At 39.3% G+C, this 20,954-nt stretch overlaps 1 protein-coding gene and 1 long non-coding RNA gene across 1 annotated transcript; one reads left to right on the top strand and one right to left on the bottom strand.

Annotated features, from left to right (window-relative positions):
- The window catches only part of GJD4 (gap junction protein delta 4), a 365,179-nt gene that overhangs the window by 238,888 nt on the left and 105,337 nt on the right, over positions 1-20,954 (bottom strand).
- On the top strand, positions 9,056-14,057 carry LOC310895724. Its single transcript, XR_014580902.1, has 2 exons — positions 9,056-9,690; positions 11,180-14,057. It is a non-coding gene; the product is annotated as an uncharacterized lncRNA (long non-coding RNA).

Here is a 20,954-nt window from a genome sequence, read left to right as displayed (position 1 = left end):
ATTTCCTTCCACAGGATCTTGTAGAGATTAGATAAGATTAGCAACAGTCACTGATTCTTGCCCATTACACAACAAGTAAAAAACACTCAGTCTGAGTATTAAACCAACTGCTAACTGAGTAATAGCACGCCTAACTATGCGTGTATAAAATACATACATGAGTGCTCCCAGAACAGTATAATATATATAATGGTATAATAGATAGGTTCTTGTAGAAGTTCCACGTTTCCATTTTGGCCACTGGAGGCAGCTGCGATGTTGCTGAACCCTACCTAGAGACAGCAGAGGACCTTCAGGCCTTCTGGAAGTTGTAGATCCTGTATCTGACTCCTACACACCAACTAAAAATTATTCTCTTACATCTTCTTAGAAAACCAAATCTAAGATGTGTCAGAGGGCTAGGGAGTCTGTCATAATAGGTCAGCATGGAATATGTTTGAGAGAGAGAGAGAGAATAATTTTTCGGGGTTGGATTTTCAGTGTTGCTACCAACTTTGTATCACTGTGGACTCAAACTTTTTTAAACTAAACACCTTGTAGAATAATTTTTACAGACTTTTGGGATGAAATTACTGGCTTTGTGCAGACATTTGCCTACTACTCCAAAAACCCCTTTTCACAGTTCACTATTACCACTATGCAAATAAAGCGACATATTCACCTATTTTTGATCACAATCTGAAGAAACCATTATTTATGGAAAGTGATGGGCAAAAAGGAGGAGGAGAAGGAGAGGGAAAGGGAAAAAAGAAAAACACATACACGCCCCATTTAACTTCCTCAGACTTCCCAGATCTTGACATAGCTTTATGTTATGGTTTTGCATCACTAACATGTCAGGACATCACGTCACACAGGGCACAGATCTAAAACAAAATCCAGAAATATATTTAATCAGAACACAAAACATTTTTATTTAAATATTCTCATTTTCATTCACAATTAAAAGCACTGTAAGTAATGGATGAACAGATAGGATTGCAAAGAACTTCATGCTCCCCGATCAGTTTAAGATTATTTAACCCTTATCTCAAGGTAAAAAAGAATAACTCTTAGCTTTTTAATAACATCAAAAAAAATGATCAAAACTCCTGATACACACCAAGAGTTATACAGGGAAGGATAATCCCATTTAAAATAATAAATTAATTTTAGAATCCTCAAAGCTCTAAATATTCATATGTAGAAACAGGGAACTACATAGCTCAGACTTCTTCCTAACTCCTAGTCTCACTTACTCCAACCCCTTTCTCATCCTTGAATTTTTTTTTCCTTTTTCCTTGCCTCCCCTCAACCTCACAAAGCAGTTGATATATTCACATATTTACACAGCATTCATGGCAGCAACTCTGTAAGTAATACAAACTGATGAATATGTAACATGATCTTAAAAAATGCATGTGAATTATGCAAAAGCATCAATTTAATGAGTATTTTCATTTTGTCCCTGTATTGTATTGAAGGGTCAGTTTCTTTAACAAAAGGCATCAGAATAAATCACTTCTATTCTGCAACCTAAATAATTCAGCTGGCTAAACAAGAAGAATTATTTGAAATTAGTCAAAGCACTGTAATTCTTCTAACATAGGATGGGATGTGGTGTGCCTTTTAAAATGCCAGGACATCCAGTACATTTTGGTAGGCCATCAGAGGTCTTAATTGTGAAATAAAAAGTAAGCTTCCATCTTAGCAGCTAGCAAACAGAACTTCTTAAGAACCTTTACTGCATCTAGAAGATTGTCATAACAATTATTCATTTTGATTTCTGGAACTGAAGTGATCATGTTAATATTTTGCAGGATGTAAAAACAAAAAACGTGCCAACATTTATCATGCCTTTGTCATTTCGCTTGCTCATTATCATAAAAGTGTTTTTTTGTGCAGACACTTTAAGGGTGAGAGAGATGGGCTTTCATTTGAGCAGTGGTGCACAATGAATATTGATATAGGAACCTACAGGTATACTAGAAACACTCATTCTGAAACCTCACAGATTGCTGCCTTCGGGTATCGCCTATTATATCAACTGCCAGTCATTGTGGCAAGATGGACAATACCATGTAAGTTGGGCAGATATCTCAAAACTTCATCATTTACAAACATTAACTTTCAGAAGCAGTACTCAGTGCAAAATCTGAAAAATTATATTTGCATGAAACTCTTCAAATAATTTTGAACAGATGCATTCCTAATAAATCTCAGCTATGTTTCTTTGGAAGCAATTAAACAAAGCTGGTGTAAAAAAATAATCTGTTGATGCATTTTTTTCTCTTCCAACTAGTAATTCAACTCCAAAAGTTTCACTGCTGTTTTTATAATGAATGCTTTTTTTTTTCACCTGGGTCATTTCCTAACCATGTGAAAGTTCTGTCTCACTTTTTGTCTTCAGCAGTTTGAAAACTTTAGAGAAATCATTAATATTAAGAAGAATGCAAAGGATGATAGTTTTCTCATCTTGTCTTTGTTTCTCTTTTCCTCTGGGCCACATAAGGATGTTCAAGTCAGCAGAGACAGTGTTGCTCTTTAAAAAAAAAACTGCTGATTTAATATTTAGTAGGTGATGGATTCCACCTCGACAATCAGACTCAGGAATAAAAATAGTCTGAATCCCACTCAGTGCCATGCACAAATCCATAGATAGAAATCCAAAGTATTGTACAGCACAACATTTCCTGCTCGGTGAGATAGAGACAAGCAGCTGTGATTCCCTATATATACACATATATTCTGAGCTGATGCCTGTCAAACCAGCCCCTGGTTAAGTGGCAAGCATAATATAGCTTCCTTTCCCTAGAGGTAACTGTCCTCATTACTGAAGCGAATGAACCCCTAGGTGTATAATAGAATCTTCTTTAAAATATTCATCATATGACAGCTGATATTTCAGCCATATTTGGCTGGAATGTTACATTTTGGGGAATTTAGGACTCCATAGTTAATTAACATAGTATTTTGCTCACCATCTGATATTTTTTTATCACAAATCATTAAACATTCATGTTAGCATGTAACTTGTTACTCTCCTATTCTTTCCTGAGCGGGGTGTGCAGATGAGGGTTTCCCTACTGCAGCAATGTCCATTAAAACATCTGGACTAGCAAGGCTGAAACTTTCCACTTGCACTCAGCCAGAAAACACTGACTTCTCCAAGGTGAGTCACATCATCCAGCATCGCTCAGTTTCCTTCACACTTCTCAGAATTAACACTGCAGACTGCAAAAACCTGCCTCTGCCAGCAGGTCTCAGAAAGACCATGGGTAAGCAGCGAGAAATAAAACAGGCCAGAATACTTCATCAGAAATCAGAACAAAGCATCTATGTAGGGAGAGAAAGGGAAATGCAGTGACAAGTTATTCAGCCGAAACATTTCCATTCTCCAACACCAAATATTCCTTTTCATACTGTCTCTATTCTTACTTCTTTCTTAAAATAATACTGCAAATTTCCCTGTCTCCTCCTCCCATTTTTTTCCCTCCACGTTCCTAATTGCAGCCACAAACTTCGAGAGGTCCTTTTCTACCTGCCCCTCCACAGTCCCCGCTCCCAGCACAAGTACCTGCTGCCTCTTCAGTCTAACCTTTCCCAGCTGTTCCCAGTGCTGGTTTCACGTATGGCACATAAGGAAAGTACACAAACAATCTCCGCCAGTGCCAAGGGAGCAGTGTTATTGACTTGCAGGGCTATGCAGGAAGTTTACACAGCACTTGCTCACCTTCTGCAAGCCTTCCCGACATCAGGTGGATCAACAGAGCACTCCAGTGCACCGGTGTTATTTTTAAGTGATTTCTCACATGATTAGGATTGTCCTCCTTTTCCACTTGCTATTCAAACACTGTTGTCAAAAATTTCATCCTCACTCTCATCAGGACTTGTTTGTCATCAGACTCACTCTTTAGTTTTAGTCATTTGCTTATTCTTAATCTACTGATCTCATTATGCTGGTCTAATTAAAATCATTTGCTGACGAATATTGTCAGTAATGTTACAGTCGGTTAAATTAACACTGGCTTAGCCTTAGCTTTTATATCAGCTTAACTATGCAGCACTGATTGATGAGCATTTAAAAGCAAGAATTCCTTTCTTCAGGTCAAAGGCATAAAAGGAAAAGCTGGAGTTATGAATGTGATGCATCAACAAGTATTACCAAAGAAAGTCTGATATAATCTTGCAGAAGACAAACCAAATGCACCCCTCCACAACTTTCCTGCAAGCTGGGTCATCACAGCACAAATGCATTTGGCCCATCCTGTTAAAACAGCAGGAGCAGAGTTTAATATCATGCTCTGAAATTGCTGTTATAAGCAACATATCTTGTTGTCTGACTCTTATTTACTTTTCTGGCATAAACTCAGTATTTCTAGACCACAAGTATTCCTACAGACAAAAATTAATTGCAATATTCATCACCATATATGTCTAAATGATAGGGATGCTGGAGTGTTTTACAGGGAAAACACATCCAATTTTAATGAAGTTCAAAAGAAGAAATGTTTATTTATGGATTAAAGTACACAAAGATCTGCTGCTCATAGCTTCTGAAATCCTGACAGCTTTTTTTTTTTTTTTTTTTTTTTTTTTTTTAAGAGAGAGAGAGTGCACACGGAAGGGAAGAAACGACTTTGTATCTTGTACTTAGCTGTGGTGAGTGGATCAATGTTCCCAGCAGACAGGCAGAGAGCTCCTGGGTCTTTTGACACTAGTTGAGCACAGATGATATATAACTGAAGTCTGAAGACAAAGTTGCCTCTAAGAGGTTGCCTCTGGTGAAAGGGTGGAGATGTGCTGATAGCCCATCACAGCTGCAGGGGGATGTCTCAACACGTCCTGAGACAGATTGCATATTTCTTTGGGGCTCAGCTTTGCTACTGCTCAAACTTAGTGACATCATGTTAACACTCCTAAAGTCATTCTGGAGAAAAGAAGTGGAGTCCAAATTAGAAGACCATCCTGCAGAAATTTAGTTTCTATTTAGTAGTTTCTGAATAGAAAAAAGCATAATTGAGTATTTAAAATTAAACCCGCTACTTAAGATCTAAGTAAAATCAACTTTAGATAAGATATGAAGGCCTCAGAGTGACATATAAATTTACCAAAAGTGTGAAAAAATGTAAATGTAGATGAAAAATCCAGCTCTAGAACAGGAGTCCCAGAACTTTCTTCCCCACTTTGCAGCCAACACCTATTGAATGAGAACTGCTGCAGGTCATCTTCTAATGATCCATTACGTGATGGTGCACAAAAGTATTACTAGGAATACTAGCCTCACAGAAATACACTTTCAGCCTGCTTGGACTCAGATGTAGGGAAGAAAGAAAATGCTAACAACATCAACTGCAGCTGTGCGTGGCCTTGACTACTCCAGTGGATCAACAAGAATCCAGTTTTGCACAGGCTCCAGCAAGTTACCTAACCCAAGATATCATGACCATTGTAAAAATGTTGCTCTTGGATTTGTCTGTTCAGGCTGTCTGCCTGGTTAATTCATTTTGGGGGAAAAGGGGAAAAAGAAAATATGACAGACAAGTGATCCTTACTGCTCAAAGAATCATTGCTAACGCTGTCCTTCTGTCAGACCAACATGCAAAGCCAAGAAATGGTATGATCTGTAGATATTATTACAGTCTGAAACCTCTCTGCATCCAACCAAAGGAGAACAGTAAGTCCAGAGTTAGACCCTAGCTTATACTGCATGGATAGAACAAAAAAAAAAAAAGGGGGAACAAATTATTTTTGCTAAGCCAGCTAACAGCACGCTACTGCAACACTCTGCCTCAGGCCATGCAGCCTCAGCTGCACCATCTGCCCTGGAAAGATGCCAGAGAGGAAGGAGCAGCTGAGAGAGCAACAAGTTGAGGATCCAGTATAGCCATTACTGTTCTGGGCTATGAGTTCATCTGAAACCCCACCTGCCCAGATCTTATTTCTTAGTCTCAGACACCTACTTTGTTAAATTGGTGTGTGTGTGTGTGTGTTGTGTCCTTCTCTAATCTGCTGTCTTAATTATTTATTTTCCTATAGGTTCTGGTTTCATTTGCCTTTCCAGTGTGTAGCCTTCTCCCTGAATCTACAAGGCAGAGCATCCTGGGTAGCAAGCACAGCAAAATGCCACTCATGATGGAGGTATTAGACACCAAGAATAAAATACAAGATGAAATTTCTGTAAAAAGAGGAGCAAAACCTCTCCAAAGTCTTGGTGACATCAGTTACCAGAGACAGAAGTAAAATGCTTTTTCCTATGTTCAGCAGCAAAATTCCCACCAACTTCAACGTTGCAGGATATGTCCCTGTGCACTGAAACAAATCATCTGTATATGAACACAGACAGGGAGAACTGGCCTCCAGCAAAGCAATTTTTCATCTTTTGAGGTTCTGAGGAATAGTAAAAAAGTCTCTCCCTTCAATTTGTATCTCAGTGAAGTCACCCACAAAGAAATGCAATGTTCTGGATCTTTTGTTTTCCTTGCTTTGACATCTTACCATGCTTCCCATTTTGTTTATGCATTTCCTTTTGATTCTTGACATGCAGAAGTGAGTGACTTCATATGCAGCCAACATGCAAAGACGTTTACACTTTCTGAGGGCAGAGAGTGTATGATAAGTAAGGAATAAAATCCAATGGTCTCCCAAGGGGAAGAAACTCCTGAGCAGCACTGCCGCAGCCTGCCGAGCAGAGGAACAGGTGTTGGCCCCAACCCCCTTTCCACTGACCGCACAGGCAGCCCAGGGAGCGCTGCCCATGGGCATCCCCATGCCAGTAGGTGCTACCAGCAGCGCACTCATGCAGCTGCACACATGTCCATGGGCCAGTGATGGACACTTCAGGGTATGCTCTGAGTGTATACAATGGCTGAAATATTTTGTTACTGTCTTCACGATGTGAATGTCAAATATTAAGTTGCCTTCAGCAGGAGCAAGAGAAGTTTATGTGGTAGAAGGTGACTTGCTGAATGGAAAGCACACATTATCTGGAAATTAACTTCAAAATCCATTTTAAAGACAGACTTTGGAAAAATCTGCCATTATTTTCATCTATACAAATGGAATAAAAAAGACACCTGCGAATAATTTAGAAAGCTGCCTGATTTGTGTGTGTTGTTTTTTTCCCCACATGCATACAAGTGATTTTCTGTGTATGCTTTTCAATACCTGAGTCCTGCTTATTTCCATTGGCCCTCCTTATTTCCACTGGCAGGCACATTCCCTCTGCTGCCAGCTCCTCATATCCCTAAGGTAAGGACAAGACCTGTTCTTACTTGCTGAAAATGGCTCTGTTGTCTCAGAGCAGAGAGCAGAGTTTAATGATCAGAAGAGTACATATTACACACGTAATTGCAAACATTTCAGTGCTTGGGATTTTGAAGGAGGTTATTTCTATTGCACAGTTATGTGGAATGTTTTCTGAAACATTCACATGTATATTTGAATCCATCCTTGGGGCCTGGATGTACAGCAGATGGATTACAAAATCTGACTTGCATTGCAACTGTTTTATTATCACTGCTAACTGCTGCCAAAGCCATCTCCTTTGATATCTCTGACATCATCACTTCAGGGAATACAAAGTGATACCCAGCAGAGTAGCAAAGGGTGGTGTTCAAAAATTACAGGAGAAGAGATCAAATTTCATAGGTATGGGGAGAATGTAAGGAGAGGTGAAGGACAGTGAATGAGCAAAACTGTCCTCCCTGCTTGCTACAGTGAGTGAGTGTGTGCACATCCCTCCCCTGCATTCACTTTCAGTTCTCAGACCTAAGCCATCGTCAGCTCCTTTCAGCTCATGGAAAGGCACATGCAGCTACAAGTGACCTCTGTCAATGAACACCAGACATGCTCAGGCAGTTAGCTGTACAATAAAACAAGAAGGAAAAAACAGCTCAAAAATAATCTCTAGCGAAAGAGAGGGTGAGAAGAATTGTCAAGGGCTGCAGATTCAGCTACCTGTTTTCAGCTCACAGCCAGGGCTGTCAGCAGCACTCACCACCTGACAGCTCTTTGGCAATTTAGGTGAAGTAAACCATTTGCTGCAGTGCATATCCAGAGAGCATCCACCAGTGCCGTATTGCCATCAGCTGACGCTGTTTTGTCTGCCCCGCAAAACAGAACAGCGAACCCATCAGGGAGCTTTAATTTCTGTTCCTTAAAGGGAGAGGGCTAAGACACATCAGGAAGACTGAAAGGAAAGGCTATCTGCAATGACCCTGTGCTTAGCATAAACGGAGGGGCTTCCAAGGCTCTCACTTTCCATAAACTCATCTAAAGGGAGAAGGTTACCTGTTTCTTGGCACTTTTTGCCAGCTTTGTGCCCTACTTATATCCCGTTGTATTTTCCACAAGTGCAAATAGGAAACTCCTGCCCATCCAAACTAGGACAGAAAGACAGAGCTGTTCTCTCACACTGTAGAATACTCCTCGGCAAAACCCATAACAGGTGGAGCAGGTGGTTCAGAGACAGGAAGGACAAAGCCACCCAGTGCACAGCATGCTTGCTTTCCTCTCCCATGGTGTGGTGATTTTACCCTGCTGGGCAGCTGAGCTCCACCCCAACTGCTCTCTCACTTCCCTGCCTCAAGGAAAAAGGGAAAAATATACGATGTAAAGGGCTCAAGGGTTGAGATAAGAACAGGGAGATCACTCACAGTTATCGTCACAGGCTAAACAGATTCAGCATAGGGAGAGTTACACAATTTATTACCGATTACTAGCAGGCTAGAGCGGTGAAAAACTAAAAGCAAACTAAAAACACCTTCTCCCCATACACCCTCTTCTTCCTCCTCCCTCTGAGCAGTGCAGGGGAACAGGGAATGGGGGCTGTGGTCAGTCCCTGACGCTTCGACTCTGCCGCTCCTTCACTGTCACTCTCTGCCCCTGCCCCAAGGGAATCTGTCAGGTCCCTCCCACGGGATGCCGTCCTTCCCCAACTGAGCCTGCGGGGGCTGCCCACAGGCAGCAGCTCTTCAAGCACTGCTCCCACACGGCTCCGTACCACGGGGTCCATCCCCCAGGAGCAAACTGCTCCAGCACGGGTCCCCCACGGGCGGCAGCTCCCCCCAGACCCCCTGCTCCTGCGGGGGCTCCTCTCCACGGGCTGCAGCTCCGGTCCAGGGCCTGCTCCTGCGGGGGCTCTCCATGGGCCGCAGCCTCCTCCAGGCCACATCCACCTGCTCCACCGGGGGCTCCTCCACGGGCTGCAGCGTGGAGATCTGCTCCGTGTGGGACCCGTGGGCTGCAGGGGGACAGCCTGCTCCACCAGGGGCCTCTCCACAGGCCGCAGGGGAACTTGTGCTGCGTGCCTGGAGCACCTCCTGCCCTCCTGCTGCACTCACCTTGGGGTGTGTGGGGCTGTTTCTCACCCCTCTCTCCCAGCTGCTATTGTGCATCTTTTTCTTTTTTTTTTTTTTTTTTTTTTTTTTCCTTTCTTCAGTCTGCTCTCCCAGAGGCTCAACCAGCATCACTTACTGGCTTGGATCTGGCCAGCAGCGGGTCCCTTTTGGAGCCATCTGGAGCAGGCTCTGATCTGACATGGGGCAGCTGCTAGACTCTTCTCACAGAGGCCACCCCTGCAGCCACCCTGCTACCAAGCCCTTGCCACCTAAACCCAATACACATGGTCATACCTGAGCATTGCAGACTGTGTCTATGCTAAGATGTCCTTCCACACATGGAAAAAACAGTACCAAAGAACCTTTTAAGGTAATAGTTTCTCATACCATTGCACTAATGAGTTTAATGAAGATAGCTTTTATAAATCAAGTGGAAGAGCTCTGGACATTATCCAAACCAAAATGTTGGGAAGCAAATTACTGTACGGTAAAAAATTTGGTTCCCATCTCCAAATTTTAGAGTATGTAATTGTATTGTAATGTGTGTCTATTTCCCTCTGTAATAGCCAAGAAAGATGAAGGAACTTTGGACATAAATTTTTAATATTTTCTTTATGGAAATTTACCATCAAAAAAGTCTGACTGTATCTGAAACTCTCACTTTCCCAGATTTGTATCCATATCACTGAAATTCACAGCCCCTTATCCTTTCATAAAATTTCTGACTAAAATAAAACTAGTGCAGGCAGTGCAACAAAATCTATACAAGATTAGATACGAAAAAAAAAAAAAAAGAAAAGAAAAGAAAAGATATTTATTAATGAACATGGTGCTTTTTAACTTGTCTGGTCATCTTAAACATACAGTATTAGAGTATTAGTCAACCTCCAATATTAAAAAAAAAAAAATACCACCCATGACATAAATGATAGTATCAGAATTTTGACAGGCCCTGAAAATTGTGATCCAGGCTTCCAGGTTCTTCCAGAAGGAGATTGATGGGGTCAGCCAGACACAGCATAAGTTTGCACAGAATGCAACCAAAGGATCAGTAAACTTTCCTTTTCTCAAATGACCATTTATATCTGTGTATTCCTTCAGGATCTACTGATTTTGAGGACAAACATTATCCTGCTCTAGGGATAAAATATTCTTTTCCCCTAATGGGAATAATTCGTAGCAACCACTTGTCACCTTTATGAGAATTGCCCATTCAAAGGCATATTCCAGATACTCTTGTTAATCATGTGAAAAACATTCTGTAATTAGCTATAACATATTGAAAATGTACTGAATGCTTGACGTTTTTATGATTATGCTAATATTGTGACATTTGATGTGCTTGTTTCTGAAAAAAAAAAACATAATGCAGTTAAGATCTCTGAAAGAAAAACAGAAACAAATCAATCAGTGAGAAGGCAGGAAGAATGAAAACTGCTTCCACCAGCTTTGGAAACAAATGCCTTTTAGTCAATAGCAAACAACACATTTGAACTAGATATTTCAGGAGACTTGTCAGTTTTACTCTGAAAGTAAAGAGCATTGACAGGATGACTTCCAATTTTTAGCACAAGCAGTAGTTTGACTTTCACCTACTCCCTCTCTACCTTTGAAGTATATTAGTATTTACCATTAAATGTACCCTTCCATCACTGAAGGAATTAAATAACAGATCTGGTTCCCCTTAGACAACTTCAAGCTATGGATAACCTGGGTAGGTTGCAGAATCCTGCTTTTAACTTCATCCCTGCTCCTTCATCACTTTACCTCCTTTAGTTAGAGTCCAAATTAAAGTAGGAAATGAATAAGATTTATAAATATCAATATAAATAATTATAATTCCTCTTCTCCACCTACAGACTGGAAAATGTTTAACAGGAAGAATCAGAGAACTGAATGAGTCACTACTGGAATAGTACAATCCTTGACAGGAAAGCAAAATGGACCAGTTTGTGGAGTTGAGAACACTAAAAAGCACCTCTAGTGAAGCTCTCAGAGAATAAGATGATCAGAACAGTACTGAAGGAGTTAGAGTGAGAAATCCCCAAATGCTTGGAGAACGTGCTATTCACATCATGAAATACCCTAACATCAAAGTGTGGATGGAGGATTCTGCATAGCTTTATCATAATCTTCAGAAGAGACACAAGCAATACTTTCTGTTAAACATACCACACACACACACACACACACACACACACAGATACACACACACAAAAAAAAAAAAAACACTACTAAACACATTTACATCAGAGGTGATTGAAATCCAACAATGCAGCAGACACTTCAGGAGGAGAACCAAGAGGGGAACAAGAACCAACTACATATTTTTGGTACAAACCTACAAGGGATGTAAGAAATAGCAACAGCTTGATTCCTCTAGTGCTAAAAAGCAAGATCCATCTACCATGCAAGATCCTTGGAAGAAGCAGCTTACTGAAAATACTGCAGTAACTTAATAGCAGTTTTGGAAGAAAATTAAAAGAACATTCATAATAAGCTTACGAAACTGCAGAAAGAGTATAAAACATTTTTTGATTAAAAAAAAAAAACTCAGTCAATTATTAGAGAATGCTGAGTTAAATTCTGAAAATAAAGTTAAAAGGGGAAGAAGCTTGGAAAAGATAGGACAAGATTGTGTTATTTTCCCTGAGATTGTGCAAGATAACAGATTTACGTTTTTTAAAAATGGTCTGGAATTCCAGGGTAAAAATGAAAAGATTATTTAAGGTCAAAAGGAATGAATCAGCATAAAAGAAAACTTGGGAAAATAAAAGTCAAAATAATCCTTTTGACACATCCAGAGACTCTTAAAACCTTTTCTGTTCCTAATAAAATGTGTACACCTAAGTTCACCAATTCTCTTAGTATTTGTCTTTTTTCATGTACATGCACTTTGGAAGTAAAAATTTAGAGCAACTTGACCTACAGAAAGAGCTCCTTATAATTGGCATGGTAACAGACGCAACATTTTACAGAAGTGACAATTAGTGGGTACCCTTTCTGCCTCTCATCCAAAATAACACTAAGCCTTTCAAAGTTACTTTCCTCCACTGTAACAATACAACAAAAGCTTCTCAGGTCAAACATCCTTCTGTGGGTTATTTTAACTTGGGACAGCTCAATGCCCCATGTATTTCTTTTCTTGGGCTTAGTGTCTAATAAACACTTTCTGCTTTTGCTGGCTGCAAAACCTTTGAGAAGATTTGCCTGTTGGCTACTTGTGGTCAGAAGGGAAGAAAGTCTAGAGGGAGATAATGTTTCTTTCCATTGAACTAAGTTCTTTGGGTAGGTCTCTGCCAACATGTAAGCCCAGCTACAAGCAACTGCTTACCTGCAGGCATGCATTCAGACAGAAATTTATCCCAAAGTCCCAGCTTCTATTAAATACAGAAAAGTGTAAAATTCTAAATCTTGGATTAAGTTCCCTACAAGCTCTACTGGTAGAAATAAAATGTGATCTTATGCAGTAGAATACCAGTCTTCAGGCCTGTGATGAACTGATGCAGGATTGTAAAACCCAAACCAGACTAACAAGGTTTTTTTTCAAAACCCAAACTCATTATAATTAAATGTAATTACAACCCCCACAGCTTTAAATCAAGGTTTGCTCATGATGAAAACAGCTTCTGCTAAATTAAATTATTTTTCCCTGTAGGTGGCATGGTAAAAGTTGAACTAAATAAGGAAAACAAACACACACGCACACACACACACACAAAAAAAAAAAAAAGAAAAAGAAAAAAATCATAATACAATGGCATTGCAAACACCAATTATAGATAGAAGTAGCTATAATTATTATAGTCTAGTCAAAGAGCTTCAATTAAAAATAAGACCAATATTTTTGAAATTGTCCGAGAATTTGGCTCTGGTTTTGCATTGCCAGGTGTGAACAGCCAGTTCTCTCATTTCAAAGTGCAAAATTCATTACCTTGAAAACTAATGACAGCTTGGGTTACCTAGAATCTATAAACCTAAGATTCAGAATGCCACGCCTTCTTCCAAATTTAGAAACTCCTTTTGACAATGTCGGCCAGAGTAGTTTGAATAAAGCCATACGTTAATTTTGTAAAAGAAACAAGTAACAAAACCTCAGAAAACGAGGTCAACCACACTTGATGCTATCTTTTATCTTAACAGTAACTGCATGTTTTCCGTAGCTTGCTGTTATACCTTACAACTTTTCAAACTACTAACTAGGGAGTGCTTAGACCAAAAAGATCAAACCTTGGTTCCACAAAACACTGAGGGGGGGGGGGTTCTGACAAAATCTCAATTAGGTAAAAACTAGCGGTGCAGAAGTAAATGGTGTGTGTGTATATGAGGTTATTTGTCGGATTTCTTATGAGGAGTCATCCTTACCTTTGAGTCATTCTGTAATAAATACCCTATCATTATTCAATTATACTGAAATAGTGATTAGTGGTTCTGCAAATGTTTTGTTTGGGATTTGCATTTTTGCATCAAAGCATACTGCTCTGCCTTCATATGCTGTCAGCCTCTTTTGGATGTGACAGCTCAACACAGATATGCCTTGACTGTACCAAGAAGAGAAGGAAATATATTAAACCACACAAAAAAAAAAAAACTTGCACAATAAACACAGAGATTCTAACTTAAGCCACAAAGGCTTTTAAATGGGGGGAGCTGTGGCTACATATTTTGCATTGACTAAATAGCATGTCCCAAAATTTAAGCTACTGGCCGTTCTTAAAAAAAAAAAAAAAAAAAGAATTTTAGCTTCCACTCCCAGATTTGGCAAATATTTTTGGTAAAATATTTTCACATTGAAGTATTTTATAATTTGAGCTTTGGAGGTTTTGCATAGTTTAAACATCTGTCAAAGATGTGTTGTAGACTCTCAAGGCTCTCAGACATGAGGGAGTGGTTGATAAAGGGGAAGGTTCACTAGATAGTCCTAGTTTTTAATAGGTCTCTCCCACCATGACAGAATAGTCAAAGAGCTCTGAATTGATTTGGGTTGTGAGGATCACGTTGAGCAGAGCTTGCTACAGCTCTTCTTTGCTTATATAAATGTTGCAGATAGGGGTTGGTTGGTTGGTTTCCCATCCCTCTCCATTTGCTTTAATCTATCTACTTTTGCAGGGGAGGTCACCTTCCATCTTTTTGTTGAGATTTAAACAAGATCTAAGCAGTTCTGAATTCATTAGAGAACCCAAAACCAAGAGAGAGTTCTTTGGGTTGCACTGGTTTTGCTAAAAGAGTTTTCACACAGATTTACTGCTGGCTATCACCATAATGCTGTGATATAAATATCCATTTATAAAGCTTGTTAGCCTTATAAAAGACAACACAACAAACTGCTGCTGTTCTTTCAGCATGTGCAAATCTTCAATTACCTATAATATCCTTTGTATAAGCATTTACTCAAACTACTTTAAAATATGCATTGTGTAGCCAACATGATCATAACAACAGTTTGAAATTAATGGACCTTACCTGCCATTAATTCTGAACGGCTACCATTGTGAGTGTTGTGAATGTGAAACAGCCCTTGCAGTTGAGATAGCATGTGTGTATGCAGTACAGAAAGAGGATTGAGCCACCAGTTCTCCCTATGGGACATTCCCAATGTGAAAAAGGTCATTTAGAACCCATTGCTTATTCAGGCATGCAATGTAACAACAACAACAAAAGCACATTTGAAAGATATTGGTTTGCCTTTGTAGAAGTCAAGGCTTCAGTTTTGCTATTTATGATGTATACAGATCTTTTGAAGAATTTAGCAATTAAAGAAGATGATGGATTGCTTTTGTCTGTGAAAGGCTTAGTCTGGACTGATGACTCTAGAGGATGACATCTCATATACAAAATACAACATAAACAATGGGCCCGCTTCTTCCAGCGATATCTAAAAGTGAAGTATAGGTGAACACAATCCTGAATTTTCTATTAGTAGATGTTACTGAGATCACCAAAAAGAATGTCATCCGGAGCTAAATGAGATGTAAATTTACAGTGTAAGGATACCTGCCCATTAAGGAAGAGGTGACTCCACAAACTCATTTCACTGCACAGATGAGGAATAATAACATCCTTCCTCACTAAAAGTAAAATCAAACTAGAACTAGCAACCAAGCAACCACACAGTACATATTCTGCTTGAAGTTTCCATTTCCACTGGTCTTGTGCCACTATTTTATTTCACACGATCAATAAGTGGCTGCTAGAATGACATTCCTTTCTGATATAGCTTACCTTTGAACTGTCTTTGGATCTATTAGCTATGAATGGCTGGAAAACAAATACATTCAGAATCACAGAATAGTTGAGGTTGGAAGGGACCCCTGGAGGTCCCTCTCCTCAGGTGAAGCCATCTAGAGCCAGTTGGCCAGGACCATGTCCAGATGGCTTTCGAATATTTCCAAGAATGGAGACTCCACAAACTCTCTGGGCAAGCTGTGCCAATGCTCATGCACCCTCATGGGTGAAAAGTATTTCCTTATGTTCAGATGAAGCCTCTTGTGTTTTCAGTTCAGCCTCTTGTCCCATCACTGGGCACCACTGAAAAGAGCCCAGATCCATCTTCTTTGTCCCCTTCCTTCAGATATTTGTATACATTGATAAGATCCTCGCTGATCTTTCTATTCACTAGACTAAATAGGCCCAGCTCTTTCAGCCTTTCTTAACAGGGGAGATGCTCCAGGCCCTTAGTCATGGCCCGTTTTTGGACTTCCTGCAGTAGCTCCACATCTCTCTTGTTCTGGGGATCCCAGAACCGAACCCATTACTCCAGGTGTGGCCTCACCAGGGATGACTAGAGGGGCAGGATCACCTCCCTCGACCTGCTGGCAATACTTCATCTAATGCAGCCCAGGATAACATTGGTCTTTGCTCCAAGGGCACTCTGCTGTCTCCTGTTCAATTTGGTGTACACCAGGACCCCCAGGTCCTTTTCTGCAAAGCTGCTTTCCTGCCAGTAAGCTCCCAGCATATACTGGTGCATGGGTTTATTCCTTCCCAGGTGCAGGACTTTGTACTTCTCTCTGCTGAATTTTAGGAGGAATGTCAGCCCATTTCCCCAGCCTGTTCAGGTCCCTCTGGATGGCAGCACAACCCTTTGATGTATCAGAAGATAAACATGTGCCTGAAGGGTAAAACCTGGGAGTTTCCTCATCATTTGTTCCAGAATATACAACTACAAGGCCTCAACACTGGTCTTCAGGATGAATTACCAGACCTCACCTTCCTGGGACAAGTATGGAGTACCCTGGTTCACTGGGTGCAGACACTCAATTCCGTGTTCACTCCAACCGCTCCAGGGATGGCTTCCTTTCACAGATAACATTTTAACTAGGCAAATTACATTCCTCATTAGCATGTCATCTTTAAGGCACTGAAGTAAAGAAAGATTATGCTTTGCACTACCTGGTTGACAGTGATTTCTATTCTATAAAAACAAGTCTCACATGGACAAATTTCTTTCTCAAATGCTCCAGCAGTTTTTAAGAGAAAACAAGAAACAACATTTGAACAGGGAAGGAAAAAAAAAAAAAAAAGGTAGACATAGAAAAATTGAGTCTTCTCCTATGGAGATTAGTGTCACAAGGTTCAAGTATTTAAAAATGCTAAATTTATTGTCTGATTGAAATTCACTATAGAAGATTGTTATTCAAGGGAACTGGTGAAGACCAATACCAACATGGAGAAGGAGAAGGAGATAGGAGAAGGAGATGAGGAGAAGGAGCCTTTATTTCTGCTAGGAAAACATCAACAAGAAAAAAAAAATGTGGCTTAATATTACTCTGAGTCTCACTCCACCTCTTCTTTACTTTTTTTTTCATTAAATTCCATTAACTCAGGATGAAATCCTGAGGTATTTTTAAATTTATTGACTTCAGGAATGATTCCAACAGCACCAGAGCAATGAGAGAATCATGCCCTAACAGTTGCCCTTATAAATACTGTCACACCTTTACACGGAAACATTTTTTGAAACATGACTGTATGTCGGTGGGAGGGCTCCTGCATGCTACATATTCTTCACTCATCACTGCCACTTTCTACAACATGTGTTTAATGAGGCTGTGATATAAACCAATTTCTCATGTTTGCCTGGGTATTGTAGGCAAAAAGATTTGGGACTACAGTAGTGTGAATGACTACAATATAGCAGTCTGCAAACAGGGCTTTGAAAATAGAGAGAAGACTGAATACTCAAAGGGGAGTGGAACTTGACAGTGCCCCAAAGAGAAGCTTTTATGAGGTCTAGAGGAGACTATATGATGTCGAACTGAATTCATCCAAAATTTATTTAACAAGGCCGGACTGATAGGATACTTGTACAGCTTACTTCACAGTTCTTAATTAGTAAACACATTTTAGATAATCATCTGATATTCATTGTACATGCAATACTATTTTTATTAAAGCTAACATAATTGCACTCCTTGAGAACTTTGTTGACAACGTTCCGTTAGGAAAAAAATTATCTGCAAAACAATGCTCTGAGTTCTGTACTTCATGGGTTAGTCAGTGTTGCAAATACACAAAGTGAACACATCATTAAGAAATTATTCTGATGCCATACAAACTCCCTGCTTAATATGTATAGTAAATACTTTGCATGTTTTTTGGTGAATAGCACTGATTTATTCATTCTGGAGAGATTAAGAGAGGAACTACAGAGATCATAGGCTACTGTTTGACAGTTATCTTGTCCTTTCCTGTTTTAAGAATCTGTTCAGACTAGACTGTGGTTCTGCTCCCCTAAGATCCTTCTCCTGACTTCAAGGAAATTCCTCCCAGAAAAAATACTTTGTCCCTAATACTGGAAGCTGATCTGTGTCAATGGACATACGCAATGTCCCATTGAACTCAGTGGAGCTCAACATTAATGTAAAGATTTTGTGGATTTAGTATGAAAACCAAAGTAATACTCAAAGGTTTTCTAAGCTAAGGTCTATACTTATAAAACAGTGATTAGCTGGTTAGTGTGTAGCTTCAAGTCACACTACCTTACTTTCCTATTGAGAAGTAAAAGGAATCCAGAGACAACAATAAAAATGTCTCAAATTCTCACAGATAATTTACTGTACTGGAGTTGTATTCATTTCTGAATACAATTCTCTTTCTGACAACTTTGTTTTCAAAAAGGTTTCAAAATGTTTTTATGGAAATAAGTATTTCCTTATTCTCAAAATTATCCAATTTTAAGTTCCACAAAAATAAATCCTTTTATTTAATTCTTTGCCTTAACAATCTATTTTTGAACTGTAGGATATAGAGGTTTCTGGTGAATAACCTCATTAATTAGAACTGTTATGAAGGTGAATTGCACGTACCTGCCAAGAGTTGATTCCTGACAAAATCCTACCCCAGTTTTAAAGCTTCCTTAAGTAGAAATCTAATAAACCTGTAGCCACAAAAAGGTTGAAGTCTTTCAAAGACTTTAACAAGCTGCTTGTAATTTTTTCTGACTTACTGAAGGAAAGTGAGTCAAGAGGAAAATTCCAATAAAACTGTATGTAAGCCAAAGGTTTGTTTATGTTTGTACGGATTAGCATTCACACGTTTCCTGTTACTAGACTTCCTATTAGCGATGTTTAACTTTAACCAGATATCCCAGGTTAAGGAATAACTCCTAAAGTCAATTTCCTGATTAGGCTAAGAAAGGTCAAAGGTTAATTTTGCAGCCACATGGTTAAGCTACCAAGAACTACTGCGCAGCTTTGTTTTAACATATAAAGTTACTACAAATATTAGCTAAAGGAGGTGGCACACTCTGGTGATTACACAAAAGTGTCGCTAAAAAATAAGCCCAGAGGCTTATTCACTCAAAGTGAAATTTACTCTCTTCACATGCACACACAAAGTATCCGCTGGTGGAGACAACTCGAATACAGTAAGAACTGCCTGGAAACTACCAGTGTGTACATCCTTTTATATGTGGCTTTGTGACAACTGCCACACTCCAACTCTTAGGTCGAACTCTCATCCAAATACACTTCATCTGTACATCTTATTATTAACCTACTGACTTTCTCAATACACTTGCTCCAAATCTTTTAGAAGGAACAAAGTTTCATGTTGCGAAGGTTCACAAGGCTACAACTAAGCAACTTATACTATATGTCATAGTTCTAATAGTGAAACTCTTATCCAAGGCCTAACATAACTAATAGAAACACAACTTTGCTGCGATACAGGTTCCTGTCTCTCTCGCTATCATTTACACTTGCATCGGTATGGTAGCTTTTTACACTTGTTTTGCACAGTAAAGACTTCTACATAAGACAGCAGAGACAGTCAGTTTTTACTCAGGATTTCCTGACTACATATGAACAATATGAACAATAACAAAATATGTTTTTTTTTTCTTTTTAAATAATATGTTTAAATATATGTAGGAATAGAAAATATCTGTTTCTTACACTTAGATGTCATTAAATAACAATCTCAAGGAACTGTCTCAATTTGCACATTGAGGCTGTTTGCAGGTGAGACATAACATTCATAATCATTCACAATATTTAGTATTCACTGCTTATAAACAAAGCAAATACAAATGGGTGCACATGAGTTGTTCTTTATAACTATTCACTTGTGGACTTAGTATTTGGAATTCACCTTTCCAGCCACGTGGCTGGTTCTACCAGTCAGACAGTACAAGTTCTGTTCTCTCACTAGATTTCTTAAACTTTGTAAACAGGCATAACACTTGGAAAACATTTTCAACCATCCAACATAAACAATGAAGATTGCCTTAAGAATGGCAACTTTGGACAGAAAGAACAGTCTAGTAAAATTTATTGTATTTTAAGAAATCTTCATTCTTTTCTGCTGAAAGATATTTCTATATGGCTAGAGGTATCCATTTCAAATTTTAAAATACTTTGTTTCTTTCCAAATATGCAGTGGAGCAGCAGAGAAGGAGGAAAGATATCAGCCAAACTTATTGGCTGAATTTCTTATTACATTCACACCAACTCGTCACTTACAAATGCAGCTCTTCTGTTTGCGTTGAAGTTGCCACGTTACTGACCTCCTTCTCCTTCCTCCTCACTTCTCCCCTGATTTAGTTCAGCTTGATGGTTCTTTTTGGTTAGCAGCTTTGACATTTTAACAGCTGATTTAGATTAGTTATCCCAAAACAAGAAGTTCTAGCATCACTACCTTTAAAACTGTAAACTCTTTGGTGGAACATGTGATGATGTTTTGGCAGCACAAGCTCCTCTGATGTAAATTTTTGTGTCTCAATATTTAACTACATTGCAAATATATCTATATATATATTATAGACCTGGAATACAGTGAGGTCTACTTTCAAAGTATCTCACTTTCTATAGTGCTTTTACCCACTTCTACTTAGTGGGGGGAATGTCTATACCATGACACCTTGAAATATCTTTGCATTTTTCAGTCTTTTGTTCCCCTACTGCTTACAATATCTGCATACTTATCTATCCAGCACATACAGAATTACTGGGTAAATGACTGATAAAAACAGTCCCTGCCAACCAAACACACTAATGTTCTGTACCACGTGTCTAATATGTATCCCACAAAGAGGATAGCTGCTACTGTGTTCTGCTAGCATAATCCTAGAACCTAATAAACTGGGAGAAGTGTTTTGACGGTATAGTTGCTACTTTGTGTCACTGCTATTTT

This window comes from Anser anser (genome assembly GCF_964211835.1).
Source record: "Anser anser genome assembly, chromosome: 2".
NCBI lineage: Eukaryota > Metazoa > Chordata > Aves > Anseriformes > Anatidae > Anser > Anser anser.
Note: the sequence above shows the minus strand (reverse complement) of the source record. Positions and strands in the feature narration are given on the sequence as shown.